Below are 9,642 nucleotides of genomic sequence, written 5' to 3' on the forward strand. Positions count from 1 at the left end.
CCATCAGAGCTTGGCAACACAGCACACTGCAGAACTCTGGCTGTTGTGACCATGGGACTGCATGGGAGCCACAATGCCCAGCACCATGGGAGAGTATCCATTCTACCACAGAACAATCCGCTAGCCTGCCTAGCAGGCAATCAAAAGTCAAAATTCCAAGTAGGATTGCTACTGAATGCCTATCATTTCTGCGCCATCATAAACTCAAACAGTTGTAAGACAAACTTAAAAGTCAGGAACCATCTGTTTCTCCAAATATTGTCACATTCTCAAGTAATTGGGGTTAGGACTTCCACGTGTGAATTGGGGGTTACAAAATTCAGTCACAGAACTAGGGCTACAAAACTGGGTTTCTTGAAATCATAGAAACTCACTCTCAGTTCTGGGGGCTAGAAGTTAGGATCAGTGTGTCAGCAGGATTGGCTCTTTTGGAGGCCCTGAAGGAGAATCTGTCTGGGTCCCTCTCCTGGCTTGCTGGTTGTGAGCAACCCCTAGAATTCCTGGGTTTGGAGCTTTATCACTCCATGAGGTGCTTTCCCTGCATGTCTCTGTATCCACATTCACCTCTTCTTTTAAGGACACAAGTTGTATTAGATTTAGGGCCCATCTTAATCCAGTACCACCTCGTTTTAATTTAATTGCATCTGCAAAGACCCCATCTACAAGTAAAGTCACATTTATAGGTTTCATATAGGCATAAAATTTGGGGGGCAGCTGGGTGTGGAGGCTCAAACCTGTAATCTCAGCACTCAGGAGGCTGAGGCAGGAAGATTGCCTTGAGTTCGAGGTGAGCTTGGGCTACATAGTGAGTTCAAGGACAGCCTGAACTGCATAGCAAGACCCTGTCTCAATAAATAAATAAATAAATAAAATTTGGGGACACTATTCAACCCACTATACCATCCAAGTTCACACACAGTCTTATTTAAATAGAATCAGTTCTGGGCCAGGGATTTAGTTCAGTGGCACTGTGCCTGCCTTGCAAGCACCCTGGTACCAAACATAAGTAAATAAATAAATAAATAAATAAATAAAATAAAAGGAATCAGTACTAAGTCGAAAAGATGAAAATGCTAATTGTTGCGGTGGAGGGTGAAATTATGATTTTTTTCTTTTCATCTCTATTTTCAGAATGTTCTAAAATGTGATTACATATCACTTTTAGAACAAAAAAATAGATTGATGATGGTGCTATGGATTTTAACCATTGGCAACATTTTAGATAATTTCCTTTGAATCTGGCTTTGGATAATTTCATCAGCATAAAGGCAAAGGGACTTGAGTAGGTAAAAGGAATCAGGCTCTTGATTGTATATGTTAGATTGCAGACAAATTTGAAAAGGTTTGCTCAAGGAAAAGCATAGGCTAGGTGTGGTGGTGCAAGCCTGTGATCCCAGAACTCTGGGAGGCTGAGGCAAGAGGATCCCAAGTTTGAGTCCAGCCTAGGCAACTTAGCAACTTAATGAGCCTCTGTCTCATTAAAAAAGGGCTCAGAGGGGCCAGGGATTTAGCTCAGTGGTTCTGCTGCCTGCCTCACAAGCACAAGATCCTGAGTTCAATCTCCAGTAGCCCCCTCAAAAAAAGGGCTGAGAATGTAGCTCAGCATGAGGTCCTGGGTTCAATCTCTAGTATTGGAGGCAATGGGGGGGGGGGTGTGAAGTTTTGATATATGCTACACTCTGAATTAATCTCAAACACTTGCTATGCCAAATAAGTCAAACAAAAAAGGACAAAGATTGTATGACTCTGCTAATACAAAACATCTAGAATAGTCAAATTCATAGAGAAAGACCACAGAGGAGGAAGGAATGAGGAGTTATTGCTTAATGGCTAGAGTTTCTGTTTGAAGTGATTAAACAGCTTTGAAAATAATGGTGATAGTTGTGCAACATTGTGTGTAATTAACAGTAATGAATTTTGCATTTATAAGTTATTTAAATGGAAAATTTTGTGTTATATATTTTATACAATAAAATAAGAGAGATAAGGGAGGAACTCTTGGAATAAATCAGGAATGCCAGAAAACTGAATCCATTCAATAATGTTAAAAATAAAATTGTATTTAATGTGGCTTTCTTTGGAAAAAGTATTTCAAAGGAATTTTAACAGTAAGTATACATATATACATTTATTTATTTTTATTTATTTTTTTTGCAGTACCTGGGATCAAACTCAGGACCTTGCACTTGCAAGGCAGGCCACGGCACCACTGAGCTAAATCCCTGGCCCTATACCTTATTCTTATTGGTAACATTCTCATATCCATTTGATAATGAACTTAGCAGTGAAAATCTCCAAGAAAACAGTTATTATATAAAACATCCAAGGTCTGCTCTTCAGGCTGAGGGCGTGCTCGGTGCTAGAACCCTTGCCTGGCATGTGCAAGGCCCTGAGTTCAGTCCCCAGCACCAAACAAACCAGCGCGAAGTCGAACTTCACTTGCTAACAAAAATAGTTTTCTGCCTTAAAGCTGCTCATCAGGGCAAAGATCTTCGCTTTCTGGATCACTTCCTCATCTGTAAAATGAGACTCAGTTCTATTTCTTGAGTCTCTGATTTTGTGTGTGTGTGTGCTCACGTTCATGTTACACAAGGGCTCAAGCCAAACATAACTTTAGAGTACAGAACTTGAAATGGGGACAAAAAGAAACAAAAGGCCAATCCAAGCAGGGGAGGGTGACTCATGCCTATAATCTCTGATAGGTCTCCCACCACCTCAGCAGCTATTATGTATAGTAGCTGCCCTCTTCCTATGGTGCCTTGCCCCCTCCCCTGTGTGACATCATGCCAAGATGGTTGCTCCCACCAAAGAATAAACCCTTCTTCCCAGCATGCCCCTGTTCCCGCCTAGAAAGTAACCTAATACTCGCTCACCTCCTACCACCTAGTGACATCACCGGCTCCTCCATTCCCTAGTCACTACCTCGCTCAACCCCACCTCAGCCCCTACAAACCCCACCCCAGTCTCTATAAAAGACTCTCCCTGGCCCGGCCATATTGCTTTTGTCTCTCCTTTGTTCAGAGACAGCCTGGCAGATCTATTCCCCTAATAAAGGCTTGTTGTGGCCTGCTCTGGTCTTGGTCTTCGGGCCTTTTACCTGACAATCTCAACACTCTGGGGAGGCTGAGGCAGGAAGACCCTAAGTTCAAGCCCAGCCTGGGCAACTAAGTGAGTTAGTGAGACTGTCTTAAAGAATAAAACAGGGGCCAGGCATTTAGCTCAGTGGTGCCACCACCTGCCTCGAAAGTGGAAGGTCCTGAGTTCGATGCCCAGCACCAAAATAAATAAATAAATGAAAGGACTAGGAGGGATAGGGACTTAGCTCAGTGGTGCCACACCTGCCTGGAAAGACCAAGGTCCTGAGTTCAATTCTTAGTACCAAACACACACACACACACACACACACACACACACACACACAAGGCAAGGACTGGGAATGTGGCTCAGAGCCAAATGCCCTGCATTCAATCCCATATATCCCCAGTACTTAGAACTGTACCTGGCACATAGTACGTGTCCAGTACATATTTGTCATATTATCAAGTGACCAATTCTGTACTAGGTGTTAAGGATGGGAGCAACAAACAAGACTAAATCAAGATGGCTTCTTCCCAGCTCCAGTCACACCTCCATTTCCTCGAATGTATGTGAATTTACTCTGTATTAGAATTCTTTTTTAGAAGAGGGTACCAGGGGTTGAACTCAGGACCTTGCATTTGCCAGGCAGGCATGGTGCCACTGAGCTACATCTCTGGCTCTGTGTAGAATTGGTTTTTTTGTATGTGTACCGGGAATTGAACTCAGGACCTTGTGCTTTTGAGGCAGGCACAGCGCCACTGAGCTAAATCCCCCATCCTTGTGTTAGAATTCTTTGGGGCTTTGTCTTCCATGTCAAGCATTCTGGTACTCTCTGTCACTCACCACTCCTGTCATCTCCTCTAACCCCCTATCAACCTTGACAAGGAGACCCTTACTCTTTGCTGCCAGTGCCCATCCCTTCCTAGGACTGTTCTGTCCAACCTTGTTGAATCAAAGGGCCCCTCAAGCAAGGAGGAAAGGACAGTAAGAAGACTCTGTAATGTGTGCTCTAAAGATATTTAAACTCACTCTGAGGCAAAGAAAATACAGAGAATTACATATGACCAAAGAGCTGGAACCCTCTCCAACATGACTCAAGCTCTGCTTATACAAAGGGGTCAGTCTGAGCATCTCCAGGTTCAGGTCTCGGTGCCTGCAACAGGACCGTATCATCCCTGAAGATAATCAATCAGTCATTTCTCATAGAGTGTTTCAGGTAAACAAGATCATTGTGCAAATTCACTGAGGAGCATTGTGCAGGACAGATGAAGAGGAAGTTGTAGCATTCTGTTAATTCCTGAAAACCATTTTGTAGCATGGCCTTTATGTCTATTTTTTAGGCTTTGTGAAATGAGCTAGTGGTTGACCATGATTATAATCAGTAAAATACACATGCTCAGAGGACCTCTTGAATTCATGGGACTGTGAAAAGTGCTGGGCTTTAAAGAGGAATTATAAATTACATTGGCCTTTGAGAAGCTTCTCAGTCTATTGGTAAAATGAGAAATACACAAAAAAAGTGAAGAGTATTCATATAGGTTTTACTCTATCAATACTGTATCGATTCAAAATACTACTTTATGAAGCCAGGCAAAGTGGCAAATGCCTGGAATCCCAGCTACTCAGGAGGCTGAGGCAGAAGGATCACAAGTTCAGGGTCAGCCTGGGAAATTTAGTGAGACCTTGTCTCAAACTAAAAAAATAAAAAGTGCAGATTAAAAAAAAGTGCTCAGTGGTAGAGTACTTGCCTAGTATGGAGTCAATATTCAGTATCATGCACACAAAACTACTTTATGGAAATCCTATTCCTTTTCAAACTGTTTTGTAGGAAGATGAATTATAAACAACTGTATAAAAACTTGTTTTTGTTTTTGCAGTGCTGGGGATCAAACTGTAGCATGCACAAGGCCCTAGATTCAACTCCCAGCACTGGGGGAGAGGGGTGGTGAGAGGCAGAGAGAGAGAGAGAGAGAGAGAGAGGTTTTCACTAAAAATATGCTTTTTGACACATTTTTCTACCTTGTGAAAGAACTGTACTAGCAAATATAGTATATATAGTATGTCTGATGCATTCCAAAGAGGTCCTATGTAACATAAAAGGCTTATCAGCTTAAACTTCGGCATGTTCTCACATTAAAAACCACATACACAATAGACAGTCTGACAGCTGAGTAATTGGCCTGGGAAAAAACAAAATGGATCACCAGAGCCCAAGAAGGAGATTATCAGGCAGAAGGTTTGTGGGGAGGGAGTCGGCATCAATTCCATGGAAAGAAGGAAGCAGGATCAGCCAGGAGGAGAACTTAGACTGCCATGGATCTCAAGGGAGGCCCAGGGATCCTGCAGGGAATTCTAAAGCTGGATGGCCTGTCGGTATGGTTCTTTTTAAAAATTTTAATTTTTATTAGTACATGTTTGCAGTACATAATGATTGCATTCGTCGTGGGGAGTTGGTACATGTGCGTAACACATATTAATTCTTTTTACATCCTCTTCCCCTCCCCTCCCTCCATCTCTTAGTCCCCTTCCCATTTGCAAAAACTCTACCTCCCTGTTTCCGATTATCTATCTTTTATTTTGCTCTTTAATCATTTATACTTTGGCTTTCTTACATAAGAGAAACCATGCCTAGCCAGGTGTAGTGGCACACCCCTGTAATCCCTGCACTCAGGAGGCTGAGGCAGGAAGATCATTGTGAGTTTGAGGCCAGCCTGGGTTACATAGCGAGATCCTGTCTAAAAAAAAAAAGGAGAGAAACCATGCCATATTTAAGCTTGTGTGCCTGATTTATTTTAATTAACATTATGGTCTCAAGAGCATCTATTTTTCTACAAATATCTCAGTATGGTTTTGAGTGGGACAAGGGGCCTGGGCCTTTTCTAACTCCTTCTTCTTTTTTTTTTTTTTTTTTTTTTTTTTTGGTACCGGGGATTGAACATGGGTTCTCGCGCTTGCGCAGCAGTCAGCGAAACCACTGAGCTAAATCCCCGGCCCTCCTGACTCCTTCTTGATTGGCCACTGGATGCTGGATGTCTTGGGAAAAGGGGAGTGGGGACCTCAGGAGAAATGACTCCCTTTAATCAGGTAACTCCCAAAGGAACTGACAGCCAAGGGCTTCCTGGTGCTGGCACTCCCAGTGGCTGGGAAGACTAGCTCTTCATTCCTGCAGGAGGATCCAGGCCATCATCACAGCCTCTACCACCTACACGAAAATGCTTAGGCAGAAGCCAAGTGGGTGGCACACACCTGTAATACCAGCACTCTGGGAGGCTGAGGCAGGTGAATCAAAGCTCCAAGACCAGCCTGGGCAATTTAACAACTTAGTGAGAACGTGTTTCAAAATAAAAAAGGGCTGATGATGTAGCTCAGTGGAAAGGCTCTTGGTTCAATCCTTAGTTTTTTGTTTTGTTTTGTTTTCTGCTCAGGCAGAAACTAGCACCACCAGGAACCTGCTATGCACCAAACAATTCCATATAGAGCATCACTGAATCTCTTAACCACGTGGTGGGGACGAGAGTGCAATGAAGGGCCATTTCTGACTCCAACTCTTTCCTCCATGTCACATTTGCCTGGTGACTATTGAAAACTGGAAAATTCAGAAGTACTTACTGATTCATATCTTAAAATCAACATTTTCTGCACATCTATGTGCCAGACGCTGGATACACATAGAAAATGTCAAGAATGAATGTATATATCAGTTAACAGGACTCCTTAAAACCTATCCCTCACCTGCCATGTACAATCTATCACTAAATCCCGATGTTTCTAGCTCCAGAATAAATCTTGCATCTTCCCACTTCCAACTATCATCCCCCTAGTCTTACACATCTTTGCCCTCTGTTCTGCCAGAGCTTCTTCAGCAACCTCCTAATGGTCACTCATGTAGTCTTCAGAGTGATTTTTCCCAAATGCACAATGGTCACATTTCCGCCCTACTTAAAGTCTTCAATAGCTGCCCCTGGCTTTTTAGGGTAAGGTCTAAATCCTTTAGAAGCTTTACATATATCCATTTCATAACTATTTATTAAGCATCTACCATGTCCAAGCACTGCTGTAAACACTAGGGACACAGCAATAAAAAACAATAGGGCTGAGGATGTAGCTCAGTAGTAGAGCACTTGTCTAGCATGTGTAAGGCCTTAGGTTTAATCTCCAGCAGTGAAAAAAAAAACCACCTTTAATAGAAACAAAGAGGAGAGAGAGAGAAATACAAAGAGAATTTACATGGGTAATTGGTTCCAGGACTCATTGCAGTACCAATATCAGCAGAAAAAAAATTATAGTACCAATATCAGCAGTTGCTCAAAGCTTTATATATGAAAAATTGTGAAAATGATGTCATTTTTGCACATAATCTAGGGACATCCCAAGTAGCCCCTGGAAGGCAAACTCATGCTTATTTGAAAACCACTGATCAATAATAACAGAAGGGATGACAGAGTACTGTTAGAGAATAAATGAGAAAACTACTCAACATACGAAATGAGATAAAGCTGAATAAGAACAACATTTAAAATCACAATCCACCCATAACTTACTATGGCACTTGCAGTCCCGTTTGAAATGCTCTGCTTATTCCAAAGAAACTCATTATCTTTGGAACATTTCTCTGTTATTCCATTTGACACTTATTATAGAAAACGAGAGCTATGTGGGTCAGGCACAGTTTTCAAGTAGGCCAAACAGCTGATCTATTGGATTTTGAGAAAGCGTGGAACTCAGTGACCGGCAAACTATCAGAGCTTGAGATGTACAAGTGATAACTTGAGTGAGACTATTGTTGATTGGCACTTGGAGATGTTTATTGAAGTGAGTGTCTTTGTAATTGGCTGAATAAAAGGGTTGTCATTGATTGGGCTCACAAAAGCATGTTCACTGGGGTGAATTACTGCTAATCAATTGAACTTTAACTTGGCTGATTGCTCATTGTTACTATGGCTAACAGAAAAACCAATGACTTCCCAGAAATAAGGGAATTTAAAAAATACTCAGTAATCTATATGCTAGTGGATAAATTATTGTAGTGGAAGTTCTCTTTCTATTGCTTTTTTTTAAGCTAAAAAAGAAGCAAAGTCATTAGCAGAAAGGGAGGATAGCCTAGGTGGAGCTGTTCAAGGTATTGATGGAGAGAGGTACAAAATAGTCATCTATGAGATGGGAGAGAGCTAGGTCTGGTAGTATACACCCACAGGAGACTGAAACAGGAGGACTGGCACAAATTTGAGGCCAAACTGGGCTGAATAGTGAGACCCTGTCTCAAAAAACCAAAACCAAAACAAAACAAAAAAAAGTGGAAGAGGAAGTGAACTAGAGAATGAAATTTCATTACTGGGCAGAATTAAAGTCCCACTTGAAGTCAAGAATGTACAGACAGACAAGTCTGTCTTGTGTGTTTTTCTTTAGCCATATTTTGTTACCGGTACAGGGGCAGAATTGTGGAGAGTTGAATTCCACTGTATTGAGATTTTTGCCAAGTGACAACTATAAAATAAGAGGTTTGAGAAGGGGATTTAGCTCAGTGGTTCTGCTGCCTGCCTCGTAAGCACAAGGTCCTGAGTTCCATCCCTGGTACCAAAAAAAAAGAGGTTTGAGGAAAGTGAGAGGATATTCAGAAAATTTTTATTATTTTTATTATTTATTTTTATTTTTTATTATTATTTTATTATTTATTGTATTATTTTTAGCTTGTTTTGCTTTTTATTATACATTGTCACGCATATTCAATAGTAGAAAGGCTAATATAATTTACCCCAAATAACTCTACCACCCAAATCCAACAGTTAAAAACATTTTGCAATCTTCCATCATCTAATCCTCCGCATGTTTTCTTTTTTAGGAGCATTTCAAAGCAAATCCCAGATATCACATCAGTTCACCCATAACTGTCTCAAAGTGTATCTTTTTTTTTTTTTTTTTTGGACCGAAGATTGAACTCGAGACCTTGCACTTTTGAGGCAGGTGGCAGAACCACTGAGCTAAATCCCCAGCCCCATCTCAAAGTGTATCTTAATAAATACTTTTTAAAACCATAACTACAAGCCAGGTATGCTGGCACATGCCTGTAATCCCAGCACTTGGAAGGCTGAGGCAGGAGGATCCCAAGTTTAAAACCAGCCTGGCTACATGGCAAATTCAAGGCTGGCATGGACTACATAGTGAGACCTGACTCAAAAAAAACAAAGCTGCGCATGGTGGCACACACCTGTAATCCCAGCACTCGGGAGACTGAAGCAGGAGGATCACCCCGAGTTTGAGGCCAGCCTGGGGTACACAGTGAGTACAAGGCCAGCCTGAACTACACAGCAAGACCCTGTCTCAAAAAAACAAACAAAATGTCATTATCATATGTAACAAAACAGTAATCCCTTGATATTCTATTAACTAATTTTCAGCCCATGTTCAAATATTGCCAAGGAATGATGATAAAAGATTAGCAATGAATTTAAACTGGTTAAAGAGAGAACAAGAATTAGAAACAGCAGAAACGTGCTTAGATCAATAAGCTGCAGGTCCTGGTAGATGGGAACACTGTTGGAGTCAGGAGCCCATAGAAGAGAGCTA

The sequence above is a fragment of the Heterocephalus glaber genome, unplaced genomic scaffold (assembly GCF_053883595.1).
Source record: "Heterocephalus glaber isolate CG9 unplaced genomic scaffold, H.glaber_assembly_v1.0 deba00000546, whole genome shotgun sequence".
Lineage (NCBI taxonomy): Eukaryota > Metazoa > Chordata > Mammalia > Rodentia > Bathyergidae > Heterocephalus > Heterocephalus glaber.